The sequence below is a fragment of the Hypanus sabinus genome, chromosome 3 (assembly GCF_030144855.1).
Source record: "Hypanus sabinus isolate sHypSab1 chromosome 3, sHypSab1.hap1, whole genome shotgun sequence".
Taxonomy (NCBI): domain Eukaryota; kingdom Metazoa; phylum Chordata; class Chondrichthyes; order Myliobatiformes; family Dasyatidae; genus Hypanus; species Hypanus sabinus.
Window position 1 is genome coordinate 62,009,226 of NC_082708.1, and position 17,840 is coordinate 62,027,065.

Genomic DNA, 17,840 nt, shown 5'->3' on the forward strand with positions numbered 1-17,840 from the left:
AACTGATGAAGAGTCTTGGCCCAAACCAACAGCTTATATTTGTAACAGAATGCAAGACAATTATTTTGAGGGTTGCAGGCAAGGAACAACTCTGTCTGTAAGGGGCAACGCAGTAGCATAGTGGTTAGCACAACTTTACAGTGCCAGTGTCCTGCGTTCAATTCTGACTGCTGCCTGTAAGGAGTTTGTATGTTTTCCTTGTGACCACATGAGTTTCCTCCTACAGGCCAACAGCATACCTTTTGATAGGTTAGTTGGTTATTGTAACTTGTGCTGTGATTAGGCTAGGGTTAAATCGGGGGTTGCTGTCTGGCATGGCTTGCTGGGCCAGGACGGCCTGTCTGTGCTGAATCTCAGCAAGTAAAAGAGCACAAGTGAGGAGAAGAGAAGTTCAGTACGTGAAAGCGCTTGCAGTAAAACAAAATATATTACTAAAATGGCAATAAGTAAGGCAGACCAGGAGACCATTACCATAGAAGATCAAAGAGAAAACGCAGAACTGGAGGGTCAGGAGTGGGTGCCAGTGCAAGGAGGAGAACCTGCAGCCAGTGAAAACAGAGCATGCAGAAATCATTCAGTGAGTGAGCTGCCAAGGTTTCCAGCAACAGACTGTCACTACCATCTTTGTTATTACTTCTATGGATGTAAGTTACTTAATAAAATTGTTGTGCTTATAACCAAATTTATCCAAGCTTCCCCTCTTTTCATTGGCTATCTCCACACTTCACACTCACTCCTGATATAAGACCTCAACTAAAAATGTTGACAGCTCCTTTCCACCTACAGGTGCTGCTTGATCTGCTGAGTTTCTCCACCAGCTGGGTCACTGATGCACCATTAATAACTCTCCGAGACGTGAGGCGAGATATAGGCTTTTATCTGCTGGAAGGAAGAACAAGCAGCAATTGACCACCCCACTACATCCTGGAGACTGAGGCCGGGGCTCAGGCTCCAATCACCTTTATACCGGGGTCAGTGGGAGGAGCCATGGTTAGTGGGAGGAGACACAGGAGCAGTCAGTGGGGGGGCGTGACCAGACAGGTGTATGTAGTTCACCGCAGTCACAAAATGTACCTGTCCCCATTGTGTTTGTTGTGGTCACACACAAATCTCTTAAATTAGATGAAACTAAATCTTGAACGTCAAACAGGAACACCAATTTCAAAAATCTTACGTTGATTTTGATTTTTTCAAATATTTCAAGTTATCTGTGGTATTTTTGTAATTAATTATTTCATTAATAATTGCAAAATCCTGCCCATGCAGTATCAATATTTATGTATACATTATCAGTGGATAAATGCAACTTTTAAGAAAGTATGCATCTATTTAGAAGGTATAGATATGAAACTATTTTAATCAATTCCATATTATTCAGCTATTATAATTCAAAGAAAATGTACAAGTTATACAAAATCCAAGATTATATTGCAATATAATTTTCAGTGAGTTCCCCCCCTGCAAAGATATCCTTTTTTATACATCAGGATACTCTTTATTGATTACTGCTCAACGTTTAACACCATGTTGCCTTGTGCAATTGAATCCTGGATTTCCTCACTGGTAGACCTCAGTCAGTTCGCATTGGCAAAAATATCTCCTCCACAATCTCCATCAGCACAGGGCATCACAGGGATGTGTGCTTATGTCCCTGCTCTACCCACTTTATATCTGTGATTGTGTGATTAAGTACAGCTCCAACACCATATACATGTTTGCTAATGACACCACTGCTGTGGGCCATATCTAAGGTGCTGATGAATCAGCAGACAGGAGGGAGATTGAAAATTTGGCTGAGTGGTGTAAGAACAACAACCTCTCACTCAATGTCAATAAAACCAAGGAACTGATTGCGGATTTCAAAAGAGGGAAACCAGAAATCCATGAGCCAGTATTTATTGGAGGATCAGAGGTGGAGAGGGTCAGTAACTTTAAATTTCTGGGTGTCTCTATCTCAGATGTGTCCTGATCTTATAAATGTAACTGCAAAGAAAGCATGACAGTGCCTCTGCTTCCTCAGGCGCCTGCGGAGATTTGGCATGTGATCGACAACATTGGCAACTTCTATAGTGTGGTGGAAAGTGTGCTGATCAGCTACAAAATGGCCTCATATGGGAACAAAAACGCCTTTGAACAGAAAATTCTATGAAAGGTAATGGATTCAGCCCAGTACATCATGGGTAAAACCCTCCCAACCATTGAGCACATCTATATGAAACAGTACCATAGAGAAGCTGCATCCATCATGAAAGATTGTCACCACACAAGCCATAATCTCTTCTCGCTACTAACATCAGGTAGCAGGTATGACCTGCACGATCAAGTTCAAGATCAGTTATTACCCTTGAACTATTAGGCTCTTGAACTGAAAAGGGGATAACTACATTCAATCTATTTCTGATGTTCCCACAACTGATGGTCTCATTTTAAGACTCTTTATCTCATTATTTCATGCTCATTATTTATTGTCATTTAATTATATTTGCACTTGCACAGTTTGTTGTCCATTGATCCTGTTTACAGTTACTGTCTTATAGATTTGCTAAGTGTGACTGCAGAAAAAGAATCCCAGGATTGTATGTGGTGACATGTATGTACTCTGATAATAAATTTCACTTTGAAGTTTGAATTAAATTATAGCGGAAGATCATAGTCTAAAGAGGTATACAGAGGAAGGGTTTGCACCAGGTGTTAGTGCTTGAAATTATGGCTCTCCTCAAGATATGGAGTTCTGCTCATTGCTGTTATAATTCTTTCCATCCTGACTCATTAATTTGAAAAACAAATTGACATGTGTTATCACGAGAAAGAATAAATTCTTAGTAAATTTTAGGCAATCAGCTGATGTCTTTTTTAAAGAGTTCTGATTAAGCTTCTCACACAGTTTTAACACTGAAAATTGTTCCAGCTGAAGAGGTTATGGTTGCAAATCAGTTTCACTCTTCTCATAATGAGCTTCTAATTGACCTTGATGTTTGATATTACTGTAACTAGCTGATGTCTTTTATGCTAGATTGGAAAGATAGATTTGGAATGGTTTATAGAGTCAGTAGAGAAAAGGTTACCTTTTTACCTACAGTATAAACACCTCAATAGGGTCAAAGAGATAAAAAAATGACTTTGAGAGTTAAATATGTAGTTTGGATCCAAGTCATTCAGATAAAGAGGACAAGTTTACCAAGGATGTCCTCACAACTTAAAATAGCATACCTCTCACTGGGTCAAATGCATCCGGGGAAATAGTTTACTGCAAGTTGATCCCTGTACCTGATACTGTTGAAATGAAATCAAATACACAATGCATAGAGCAACCTCACAAGATTTTGAACAGGAACTTCACATGGCAAGAAAGTAAACCTATGCCTTTCTTGTAGAGTCTCAAAAAGGTTTTAAATTAGTTGCACCAGGAAAACTGCTAGTCTATGCCCTTGACCCTGCAAAGTTTTATCTGCCAAATATGAATGATTATTTCAGTCCCTCTCCGTAAATAACAGGTTGAAAAACTGACCACTTTGGTTGTTGAATAAACATAGCTTACTGCTTTCAATGTCTATGAAGTGTATTTCAAATCAATAATTGTGAGTGAAAAGACATGTCACAGAAATACAAATATATTCCTCACTAGGCATATGCCTTTCACTGGGACCTTAAATATCATTTTTGTTCAGTATCCTCCCAAACAGATGAAGCTGATGCTTTTCGAGCATTATTATTATCATACTTATAAGTGAACATAAAGAACACCTATGCGAAAGCACTTTCAAGAAAAAAATACTTGTACCATTTGTCCTAATAGTATGAATGTAACAATAAGTAGTACATGCTTTTGGTAAAGAAGTGATTTTGCAGATGCTGGATATCTTGAGAAGCACACAAAGCGCTGGAGGAGCTCAATAGGTCTGGCAGCATCTATGGAGGGAAACAAACAGTCTATGTTTTGGGCTAAGACACTTCATCATAATTTTGGTGGCCATCATGAAGGGAACTGAGTCAAATGATGATTCCTGTAATAGATCTAGATTCAGAAACTAGCTGTAGGAAGATTTAATTCAACTAATCCAATACAAACTTGACTCAAATGGAAAACAAAGATAGGAAACATTTTAGAAACAATGACAAATTAAACAAGGAAGCTAATTTCTATGTCAATCTCCTCCGTTTCTATGAAGCAACACAGCCAGCAAAGAGCAGGATATATATAAAATGTAATATTCATGTATAATTTCTTCTATCTATTTCCCTCTTTTTCATTCTCTTTCTCTCTCTCTATCTCTTTCTAAACACATGCGCGCACACATGCACACACGCACACACACATTTTATATGTTTGTATGCTTCAAACAATTCTAGCTTGCATTTTAAGAGCATGATTTGAAAAATAGATGGTGTCCCACTGGATTTGGTATCTTTGGACTTTCAGAAAGCTTTCATAAAATTCTACATAAGAAATCAACATTTGAAAAAAAAAATGTACCTGATTGGTGGTAAGATGCTCTTAATGACTGACAAACAACAAAATAGAAATAAATCTGTCATGATCCAATGACACCAGTCACTATAAGCCAAAAGGTCTAGTGCTGGGATCCTAGGTATTCATGATATATATTCATGACATTCACAAAGAAATTATATATCAAAAAGGCAACAATTATACCAGTGCCTAAGAAGAATAATGTGAGCTGCTTTGAGAGGTTGGTCATGACTAGACTGAACTTCTGCCTCAGCAAGGACCTGGACCCAATACAATTTGCCTATTGCTACAATAAGTCAATGGAAGTCACAATCTCAATGGCTCTTCACATGGCCTTAGACCACCTGGACAATACAAACACCTAATTCAGGATGCTGTTCATCAACTAGAGCTCAGCAATTAACACCATCATTCCAAAAATCCTGATTGAGAAGTTACAGAACCTGGACCTCTGTACCTCTCTCTGCAATTGCATCCTCGACTTTCTAACCTGAAGACCTCAATGTGTGAGGATTGATGATAATATCTTCTCCTCACTGACGATCAACACTGGTGCACCTCAGGGGTGTGCTGCTGTACTCTCTCTATACCCATGACTGTATGGTTAGGCATAGCTCAAATACGATCTATAAATTTGCTGATGGTACAACCATTATTGGTAGAACCTCAGATGGAGACATGAGGGCGTACAGCAGCTAGATATATCAACTAGTGGAGTGATGTTGCTACAGCAACCTTGCACTCAATGTCAGTAAGACGAAAGAGCTGATTGTGGACTTCAGGAAGGGTGAGACGAATGAACACATACCAATCCTCATAGAGGGATTAGAAGTGGAGAGAGTGAGCAGTTTCAAATTCCTGGGTGTCAAGATCACTGAGTGCCTAACTTGCTCCCAACGTATCAATGCAACTATAAAGGAGGCAAGACAGTGACTGTACTTCATATAGGAATTTGAAGAGATTTAGTATGTCAACAAAATACTCAAAAATTTCAAAAATATAGATATACCATGGAGAGTATACTGACAGGCTGCACCACTGTCTGGTATGGGGTTGGGGGTTACTGCACAGGAGTGAAAGAAGCTGCAGAGGGTTGTAAATTTAGTCAGCTCCATCTTGGGCATGAGCCTACAAACTACCCAGGACATCTTCAATGAGCAGTGTCTCAGAAAGGCTGTGTCCATTATTAAGGACCCCCAGCACAAAGGGCATGTGCTTTTTCCATCAGGTAGGAAGGACAAAAGCCAAAAGGCACACACTCAGCAATTCAGAAACAGCTTCCTCCCCTCTGCCATCCAATTTCTAAATGGATATTGAACCCATGAACACTGGCTGTCTTTTTCAATATATGTTATTTCTCTTTTTGCACAAATTTCAATCTCCAATATACATGTACTGTAATTGATTTACTTATTTATTTACCAATTTTTTTCTTCTACATTATTATTTGCATTGAACTGCTGCTACTAAGTTAACAAATTTCATGACACATGCCGGTGATAATAATCCTGATTCTGGTTATGATTCTGTTGAAGTTATAGAATGACTAAAAGCAGAATACTGTGGTGAGCTTTTGATGAAGATGCAGAAAGGCTTCTGGTTAATTGGGAGCTGCAGAATAATCTGGATGAAACAAGGTTTTTCTACTTTGGTGTAATAATAGGAAAGCAAATTATCGTCTGAATGGAGAGCGATAATGAATGACAGAGAAGCATCAAAACCTGGGCGTCCTTTTTCACTATGTGCTGAAGGTCAGCATCCAAGTGCATCAGACAATTTAGGAGAATAGAACTCTTTCCTTTTATAGCAGGAAGATTCATGTGTAAGAGCAAGGAAGTTTTGCTGCAATTATGCGAGACTCCCCTGATGAAACATTGAGTATTGTGAGCAGCTTGATTTTCCATATTTTCCATATCTGAGGAAGGATGAAGTTGCCATGGAGTGGTTTCAGCAAAGGTCCACTAGACTGTTTGTTGGATGACAGTACTAACAGACAGTGAATCAATTAGCTTATATTCAATAAAACAACACACAAAGCTCTGCAGGAACTCAGTGCATCAGATAGCATCTGTGGAAGGTGATGGATGATTAAGGTCAAGACCCTTCCTGAATAGACTTGATCTAAAACATTGATTGTCTATTTCCCTCTATGGATGCTGCTGGACCTGCTGAGTTCCTTCAATGCCTTGTGTATTGCTCCAGATTCTGGCATCTGAAGTCTCTTGTGTCTCCATTTAATCCATTTAAGTTTTGAAGGATATGGAAGGAACTTACAAACTTCTAATATGAATGGACAAATAAGATACACAGTAGAGACTACACAGACTGGTTTTATTGAGGCCTGGTATGGAAACAGCATTACTCTTGAAAGGAAAAGCCTACAAAAAGTAATGGATATAGCCCAGTCCATCACAGTTAAAATCTGTCCAATCACTGAGCACATCTATGAGAAGCACTATTGCAGGTAAGTAGCATCCACCATCAAGGCCACTCCCACCATCCAGGCCATGCTCACTTCTCACTGTTGCCATCAGGAAGAAGGTACAGGAACCTTAGGTCTTACCCCATCAGATTCAGGATCAGTTATTATCCCTCAATCATCAGGCTTCTGAACCAGAGTGGATAACTTCACTCACCCCAATATTGAACTGATTCCATGACCTATGGGCTCACTTTCAAGGACCCTACAACTCATCTTCTCAATATTATTTATATATGTTGCTTTTTTTGGTGCTTGCACAGGTTGTTGTCTTTTGCACATTGATTATATATCTGTCTTTGTTTTTGTGATTTTTTTCATTGTTTCTATTGTACTCACTGTGAATGCACACAAGAAAGGAATTCTCAAGGAAATATATGGTGATGTATACAATATATACTTTGATAATGAATTTTCTTCAAATTTTAAAGATGCAGGGAGAATATTTCTATTCACTTAGGAGTCCAGGACCAGGAGTTAAGTTTAAAGTTAGCAGGCAAACCATTTAAGACTCAATGAGGCAAAACTTTTTCTCTAAGATTGATAAACCTGTGAAATTATTTAATACAGAAAGCAGTTAACGGCAGATTAATAAACATACTTGAGAAGGATATTTTTCCAAGGGCTAGTGGAATCAAGAGATAGGAGAGAAAGCTGAAACAGTGTATTGAATTTGGATGATCAGTATTGATCACATTGAATAGCTCAGCAGGCTTGAGGTGCCAATTAGTCTGCTCCTATTCCTATGTTACTGAAGAGCTAGGTGCAGAGTTTGATAGCATAAATAGATTGTGTGTATACATATTCACAGATGATCAAAGCATGGAAGCATGATCAAAGAATGCAAAGAAAGTGATCAAATATAAAATCCTAATGTAAAATATGAATAATCCCCCCTAAGTTCTAGTTACTTTACAATCAGATCTATTCATAAAATAAATTAGTTTCTGCAAGATTTGATGATGAGATTTGTACCATTTGACTCAAAAAATTGTGACTACAATTACAATACAAACATGAATACAAGTTAGTTTCTTTCAGTTAGTCCTGACGAAGGGTCTCGGCCTGAAGCGTTGACTGTACTTCTTCCTATAGATGCTGCCTGGCCTGCTGTGTTCCACCAGCATTTTGTGTGTGTTGTGAAACACATTTGTAGTTTACCTCCAAAGATTCTCTTGGAAGCTTTCCTTATCGAGCAGAAGTTAAGGAAATAAATCTTTGTACTGGACAACAGCTCTTTATCATGACTGTCAAACTGCTTCGTGTCTCGTTTTACAGTCCAAAACCTTGAGTTGTGCACAAGTTGCTTTGCTTTTATCCTGAATAGGTCAAAAAGCAGCAGAGAGATAACTACTGTCATCACTTACTATACATTACAAAACTCCCCTAGCTGATGCTTTTTTTCCTTTAGGATGATACACGTTTAGAGTGTTTAATCCACAAGGTCACTTCATGTGAAGTATATAGAACATCTTACTTTCAAAGTTACAGAAAGGAAGTGAAAAATTCAAACTAAATTGCTTGATGTTTTATTTAAAATTTTTGAATTATTGTCATTGCTTTTAAGTTTGCCCTTGATATTTCCATTCATGGAATATTGGAAAAGGATGGAGAAATGCTGGAATTTATTATTAAGGAGGTTATAGAAGGGCAGGTATAAAATTATAATAGGTTTATGAAAAATCAAAATGCATTTATAAAGTACTAAAATAAGAGAGGTGGGGACAGAGAGAGGGAGAGAGAGAGAGAGAGACAGAAAGGGAGGAAGAAAGAGGGAGACTTAGAAACAGAGAGACAGAAAGAGATGGAGATGGTAGGGAGACAGACTCCATGCAGAAGCTTATGCTACGTTTATAAGCAGAACCTGATCTCCATTCCTTTAGGATCTCATAGTCATTGGGCAAACAACTCACCTTGTTAACACTGATGGAAACAGGTGCACAGAATCCAGCCTCTGTTAATAATATTCACACACACCTCCACTCCTCAGAACTGGTTCAGAAGAAAGACACCCTCTTCCCCAAGGGACTGCTTAAGGAGAAGACCAATAATGATGTACTAAAGGATGAAGGTCAGCAAAGAGAAAATCATGATGTGTTCTGTAAATGGTCAATCTTTCAGCCCATAGGGGAATAAAAAGACTTCTGTGAACACCAGGTACTAACTCTGAGAATTAATTGTTGTATTTTTCATCCTGGTGAGTGCTCGAGACGAGAATGTGCATTCAGTAAACACCAAGTCCTACTGAATTGATTCCTTTTTGCGGCCAAGAAACTGAAGTACAGATATACTTGTGATAAATAATTTCATAGGTTGATTCATGGGTCCTTGTTGATTGTTTGTTTTCTGCTCATTGTGATTGTATGGTGAACGCAGAATTTTAGCCACTGCGGTAAAAGTATGATGTATGGTTATCTGGTGCAAAGACTGTAATGTGATAAAGGAGTATAACCAAACTTCAATGAAAACAATCATGCAAGGCAGTATTTTAAAGTTATATTTGGATGCAGTAAAATTATAAAGCAGCAGAAATCTTGGCTACTAAATCACAACATACCATTTGGTTAGACAATTTAAGGGGAAAGTAGTTTTCAGACCAAGCAAGTCCAGCAGTGACCTTACTGCCAAGAGTAAGGTCAGGAAATTTAAATGAAAACCCAAATGGCTTTGCAAGTTCCTTAGCCATTCTGTTAGATTGTTGGGTCAGATATTTCAAATAGTAAGTGATGGAGAGGTTGTGAGAATCCAATTATAATACTACCAAAGGAAAGCACAAAGTTAGAAGCTATAATAAGGCATTTAGCCCCTTATGATATTTTAGTGACCTATTCTATATCTAGTTCTGTATTTCATCTTTGCTACAATTCCCACAATGTATGGCTAATATAAGCCTATCAATCTCACATTTAAAGATAACAGGTGAAATTATTTCCAGTTCTGCAGTTGATGCATTGCAATTCTGATTTTTAGATTTTTTTCCCATAGGTCCCCAACCAATTAAAATAATATTACTTTACAAGAGTTCCTCTTCAAATTATGAAAATAAGATCAATTTAACTTTCTAAATTTCACAATTTTTTGAGAACAGGAGCTGCTTATTTAACCATTGTTTTCTGGGCAGAATTCTGGTAAATCTGTGCTGCACATACCCGAGGCAAATACATCCCCCCTAAGGCATGGTACCTTGATCTAGTCACAATGTTTCACCCAGACAGGGCATAGCAGGAGTGTAACACCCACCCGCTCATTATCTCTACATTGAAGCTAGCATTCTATTAGCCTTATTATTTTCTGTGTTTGTCTGTAATATTTTAATTAAGCATTTAGAATTCCTCCATTTCTAAATTTTGTTGCCCAAAGTTGACGACCTTATGCATGTCCATAATGAAATCCTCTGCAACATTTTACCTATTTGTATCATTATCATTTAGAACATAGAACAGTACAGCTCAGTACAGGCCCTTTGACCCACAATCTTAAGCTGACCTGTATAAACCTACTCCACAATCAATTTAACCCTTCCTTCCTATACAGCCTGCAATTTTTCTTACATCCACGTAAGAGCCTCGGCCAAGTGTTCAAGGCACCCAAATAAAATAAACCTACCTGATATCTCTCCTAAACAGATATCTTCTGGTACTGGCTATTGCCACCATTCATCTATAGAAATTTGCAAGTGACACATCAAATTTCCTCAAACTTCTAATGAAGTAGAGCCATGAAGTGCCTTCTTTGTGAGTACAATGCCTAACTAAATAACTCTTATATGCTATTTGAGGAGAATTGGTACTTAAAGACCAAAGAACAACTAAATTTTAAGAAGAAATCTGTAATTGACCACAACACATATTGAAATGCCGAATATTTTTGTATAATTGGAAAATTAAATATTTGGCTTTCTGTTCATTCATATAAACTCTTAAAATATAAACAAATAATTAGATAAATAAATAAATAAATACAATGAAACATTGAATCCCAACAAATATTCATATGAAAAGCCACTGGTCACACCATGCTCATTAAATTACTGGAGCTATTTCCAAGCCAAAGAATTGCCCCTGGTCACTGAATTTCCAACTTAGTTAAGAATTTCTGCTGAAAAACCTTGAAATCAAATATAATCCAGTGACTCATAACAAAACTTTATTCATCTCCTCAAATCACTTCATTTAGATTCACCTGCCCTGACTACTCGTAACATATCTACTTGACTGTCCAATCAACAGAACCTTTAACCAAGTGTGTTCAAATTCCCGATCTTACTGCAGGAATTTCCTGACAAAAGATCAGATTCCATATTCCATGATCCCTTTCACTCCTGTAACACTAGCCCTCTTTTTGTTCCCCTTCTGCCTCACCAAAGTCCTCCACAGTGATTCAATACAAGGGTAAATAGTTTTAAGGTGAAATGGACGAGTTTTAAAGAGGAATCTGAGGGTAAGTACTCTATTGTTATACAGACAATGATTGGTATCTGGAATGAATGGCCAAAGGTGGTGGAGGGATAGAATAGAATTACTATTTTTAAAGGGGCACTTAGACCGAGGGATATCATCCTATGTAGGCAAATGGGATATCTGTACTTGGGCATAACAAAACATTGGCATGAATATGGTGGGATAAAGCTGCTAATGAAAGAATTATAGAAACATAGAAAACCTACAGAACAATATAGGCCCTTTGGCCCACAAAGCTATGCTGAACATGTCCCTAACTTAGAAATTACCTAGGGTTACCCATAGCCCTCTATTCTTGCAATCTCCATGTCATTATTTAGGAGTCTCTTAAAAGACCCTATCTTATCTGCCTCCATCACCATCACCGGCAGCTCATTCCATACACTCACCACTCTCTGGGTAAAAAACTTACCCCTGATATCTCCTCTGTCCTTACTTCCAAGCACCTTAAAACAGTGACCTCTTATGCTAACCATTTCAGCCCTGAGAAAAAGACTAACGATCTACACAATCAATGCTTCTCATTATCTTATACACGTCTATCAGGTCACCTCTCATCCTCCATCGCTCCAAGGAGAAAAGGCTGTGTTCGCTTACCTATTCCCATAAGGCATGCTCCCCAATCCAGGCAACATCCTTGTAAATCTCCTCTGCACCCTTTCTATAGTTTCCTCATCCTTCCTGCAGTGAGGCAACCAGAACTGAGCACAGTACTGCAAATGGGGTCTGACCAGGGTCCTATATAGCTGCAACATTATCTCTCAGCTCCTAAACTCATTCCCACGATTGATTTATGACTTCTGGTCAACCTGCGCAGCAGCTCTGAGTGTCCAATGGGCTCAGAACCCAAGGTGTTTCTGATCCTCCGCACTACCAAGAGTCTTACCATTAATACTATTTTGGTAGGTCATATTTGACCTACCAAAATGAACCACCTCACACTTTTCTGGGTTGATCTCCATCTGCCACTTCTCAGCCCTGTTTTGCATCCTGTCAATGTCCCGCTGTAACCTCTGACAGCCCTCCAGACTATCCACAATACCTCCAAACTTTGTGTCATTAGCAAATTTATTAACCCATCCCTACACTTCTTCATCCAGGTTATTTATAAAACTCAAGAAGAGCAGGGGTCCCAGAACAGATCCCTGAGGCACACCACTGGTCACCGACCTCCATGCTGAATATAACCCATCTACAACCACGCTTTGCCTTCTGTGGGCAAGCCAATTCTGGATCCAAAAAGCAATGCCCCCTTGGATCCCATGCCTCCTTACTTGCTCAATAAGCTTTGCATGGGCTACTTTGTCAAATGCCTTGCTGAAATCCATATACACTACATATTATCCAATGACTTACATTAAAAAAGTGAACATAACACAGAATGCAAGGATCTAGTGTTAAAATAGATAACTAACTCAAACAAGCCAGAATGGACAATTCTGTGGGGAAAAAACCTAAATTTTTGTGAAGAACAATTTCTATAACACAGATGTGTAAATTATATTCATTCAAGGAAAACAAAAGTGTGGAAAAATAACGTTCCTTTTCAAGCATCCCAGTGGAATGTAATGTCTGTGTGTGTCCCTCAGAAAGACATTTCTTCTTGAATTGGTAAAACCTATTATATATTTTACACGAGTAACATTTTGATATTTGAATCTAATTAAAATTTCATGAACACATTGGAGACTGCAGATACTTGAATCTGGAGTAACAAACAATCTGCTGCAGAAATTCAGCTCATCAAGCAGCATCTTTGCAATTTTTAATTTACAACAGGACAGTGTGGAGAGAGAAGATGGCCTGTATCCCATATGAAGAGAGGGAGAATGGAGAGACAGGAACCCTGTGGTAAATAGTGGACGGATGATTGGTGAGACACAACAAAAAAAAACACATTTTGAGCTGGGGGGGGAGTGTGCCTGAACTGCTGAGTTCCTCCAGCATTTTGTGTAAATTGCTCAAGATTTCTAGCATCTGCAGATTTCTTGTATTTATAATATTGTTGTTTTTCTGTTTAAAAAATAAGTATTATACATTGTGAGAACTAAATTCTCTCCTGAAGATCTGTTCAATAAAAACCTCTATAAGCCCTAGTAACACCTTTATATGGCATCATTTCTTTTCTGCCTGTTTAGTTAGGTGACCCACACATCTTCCTTTATTAGGACACTACTTCCAACCATGAGAGGCCACAACTATAATATACTATCTTTTTTACTGCCTGTGTCTATTGTGGCTCACAAGCAAGAATATTACTACCTATCATCAAACTGCTTGTCTCTAAGTCTCACATTTCCCTACCTGGCTCTCTCTTCCCATCATCCTTCACCCATCCTCAGTCCTATAATCATCTCTGAGCCCCTGTCTAACCCTTCCCATCTCTTCTTTATACTGTCTTCAGTCCTGATGCAGGATTTCAACCCAAAACAACAATTCTTCCTCCCATCCTACCAAAGATGCTGCTCTACCTGCTGAATTCTTTTATTAGGTGTTTTATTCTTGCTTAAATTTCAGCATATTTAATTGATGAAAGTTCATTTTTGTGTGAGACGTGGGAACAGTTTAAACATAAGCAAGGTGTATTTCAGTGAACCCACATTAATCTAATTGATTCACATATTTTCCTTTGCCTTTAAATCTACAGCAGCAAAGTACCCGCATCTTCCCTTACTGATAGGAAGCTGCTGCAGGTGAAGGAGGGTCCAAGAGAAAAAGTCCTTGGATACTGAAAAAAATACTGCCCTTTTGTCCAAGAATCAACTATTGTGGATGACTACTCAGCAATGCATCCAATTAGCATGGCTGAAGGTGTATCAGTTACAAAATTATCCTGTTGCTGCTTTCCCAGTGGGTTCAACTCCAGATTCACCAGCAAATCACCATTTATTGCAGTAAAATATAGTTCAATATATTAAAGTTAATAAAATAATTACATTGATGAACAATAAAATACAAATCTAATAGGAGAACACATTTCATGATTGTGATTTACCACTGCAATTTTAGAGAATAACCTTTCTCATTTTTAGTAGGTATGCATTCACATAGTACGTTCATGGCCAATTCCAGAGCATCATACAATGCAAATGTCAAGTACAAAAGAGTTTAAATGTCTTCAAAATTCAGTCATGAAACACAGACAAAATAAATTGGGCTGCATTAAACATACCAATCTTTAGGTTCATGGAGTCTTTACAGCAGATGCAAATAATCTGTAGGCTGTTGTGGTGTACAGTGTTTGAAAACTGATCCAATTGACTTGAGAGCAAGTACTGTGCAGATAGAACTGGAGAATTCAGTAGAATATTTTCTGAAAGTTTTGCAGAATTTATTACAGAGCTTCTTGAAGTATTTCCTTTGCCCACAGGAAGCCTAATCGATGAACCGGAGGCCTGTAACAGGAGAAAGCTGCTTCAGAAGCCAAAGGATGATGAAAACTGATGAGTGACAGAGAGAGTGAATGGTCCAGATCATAGGTCACATGGGGTGTCAAGGGTTTTGGATTTGAAGATGAGCACCCAACGTGGTTATGCTGGTAGGATGTCAATTACAGTGGGAATAGAATGGTGGTTAAAGATGACCCAAAGCAGAAAGTAGTGATGAAGATGGTTGTACTGGTTTTATAGTGGTTGTCATAAGCTGACGGCAGTCATGATAGCAGCATATAACTGAGTGTTCTGGTTATAATTGGATATTTTAATAGTGTGATTACAGAGGATAGAGGTGAACCAACTCATCATCTTGGCAGGAACAGCTATTAATGGTTTTGAAAATAATTCAGCAATGGTCCCCACAAATTTTGAAAACTTTGGTTAGATTCAGAAATTGAATGACAAATCTTTTCTAAATGTAAGCATGCCATAACATCCCGTAACCACTGAGTGTGATTAGGTGGAGCAGCATCCTTCCTTTTAAGCAAGAGCGCCCTCCTAGCCACAAGAGAGAGAAAAGCCAGAATGTGCAAGTCAGGTGCCTTCAAAATGATATCCACCCCTCCAACAATACCAAATCAGGCAGTCAGAGGATCAGGCTTAAAACTTACTATATAAACAAAGAATAATTTTAATTTTTAAAATGAAAACAGGGATACAATTTAGAAAAGAAAGAAATACTGAAACAGGTTCATGGTACATTCCATCAGATTTGCCACCCATCTCTAAGAGTCAGCAAATTTTTAGCCCACAGGAAAGCACGGTGCACATCTGATTGGCTGAAAATAACATCAGTACAGATTTCAGAACTGTTTGGCAATTACAACATCTTCCTCTACATTCTAACTCTGCTATTGCTTCATGGCTGTGGGCAAATTGACTTTGAAGAAGCAGGAAAAAACCAAACTTATTACAAAAGAGAACAAGAAATCTCAAAAATATAACTCCTGAATAGTTCTGGTTCACTGTAGTTTCTTGCTACTTATACAGTGAAGAATTCTCTAATGCTTTGTTCCACAAAGTGTTTTACAGCATCAGAGTAAAATCAAATCTATATTCCTGCCGGAGGTCACCAGATCCAATCCTTTCAGTTGTTAGCAAAGATTTTATTATGCCTTTTCTGAATACTTGAGACATCCATCCTTTGTAAGAAAGCAAAGAAAAATGTTGATAGGGTATTAAACTAACACATTGAGCAATGCTTGGGGCTATAATTGAGTTCAATATAGTCACAAAACACAAGGCTGATCCAGGTTATTAAGCCAACATCTAAAAAAAATTAAAGTGGCATGATACATTTTCTTCTCGTCCTTCTGGCGTCTATTATGCTCATTTTCTTGACTGCATTAAATTCTAAATTTGCAATGTGTAAAGAAAAATATAGCAAGAGTTTTTTTCCCATACTGCCTTAAATTGGATATTTAGTGAGCATTTTATTCAACTGTAACTTCTATTTTAAAGCAAAATCATTGCAATAAAACTTGGAATAAATTAGGAAAAGTAGGTTGCTGTCTAACATGAATTAATAGACAAGTAAGCCAAGATTGGCCATAAGAAACCGACCATTAAGAAACAAATGCCTTCATTTTGCTGAATAATATTGTTTTAAATAGTTTCACTTTAAATCACAACTTCCTTGGAAACGGATGGCACCTGATGGAATGTTGAATAGATAAGTTCCTTTTACTGATTGTGTACAATGTGTAGACAATAAGGTAATAACTGATTGCAATTATATTGTTTCAACACTAACAAACATCATTTGTACAACTTAAGTTTAAGATTTTCATTACATTATGTCTCCCTCTGACATTCACTATTAATGTTAAGTATACAGCAGATTTAATAAAGAAAATATAACAAGGCACTTTACAGAACAATAGTTGTGGGATGATGGTGGGGAACAAGATGACTTTTTAGAGCAGCTTGTCATTGAGCCTGAGGGAATCAGCTATACTGGATTGACTGTTATGTAATGAACTGGGGGCAACAAGAGAGTTTAAGGTAAAGGAACCCTTAGGAGAGAGTGATCGCAATATGATTGAGGTCAACTTGAACTTTGATAGGGAGGAAGTAAAGGAAAGCAGTATTTCAGTGGAATAAAGGAAATTACAGTGGTATGAGAGAGGGAGGAGTTGGCCAAAGTAAATTGAGATGCTGGCAGGGATAATAGCAGAGCAGCAATCGTGTGAGTTTCTGGCAAAAATGGGGAAGGTGCAGGCTAGATTTATTCCAAAAATGAAGAAATACTGTAGCTGATGAGGGAATTCAAAGCTAATGTAAAAGTAAAAATGAGGGCATACAACAAAGCAAAAATTAGTGGGAAGATAAAATGTTGGAAAGCTTTAAAACCTACAGAAAGCAACTAAAGGAAAGGAATCATTTGGAGGGAAAACATGAAATATGAAAGCAAGCTCGCAAACAATATCAAGGTAGATAGAAAAAACTTTTTCAAATATGTAAAAAATAAAAGAGAGATGAGAGTGGATATAGGACTGCTAGAAAATGAGGCTGGACAAATAATAACAGGGACAAGGAGGTAGCAGATGAACTAAATGAGTATTTTGCATCAGTCTTCACTGTGGAAGACACCAGAACAGTATCAAATGTTGAAGGGTGTGAGGGAAGAGAATAAGGGAGAAGGTGCTCAAAAAGCTGAAAAATCTAAAGGTACAAAAGTCAGCCAGACCAGATGAACTGCACCCTATTGTTCTGAAAGAGGTAGTTGTAGAGATTGTGGAGACATTAATAACAACCTTTCAAAAACCATTGGACCCTGGCATGGTGCCGGAGGACTGGAATATTTCAAATATCACTCCACTCTTTAAGAGAGGAGGAAGGCATCAGAAAGGAAATTATTGATCAGTTATCTTGACTTCAGTGGTTAGGAATATGTTGGAGTCATAAGTATAAGGTTATGGAGTATTTGGTGAAACAGGACAAGATAGTGCAAAGTCAGCATGGTTTCCTTAAGGGAAAATCTTGCCTAATGTACC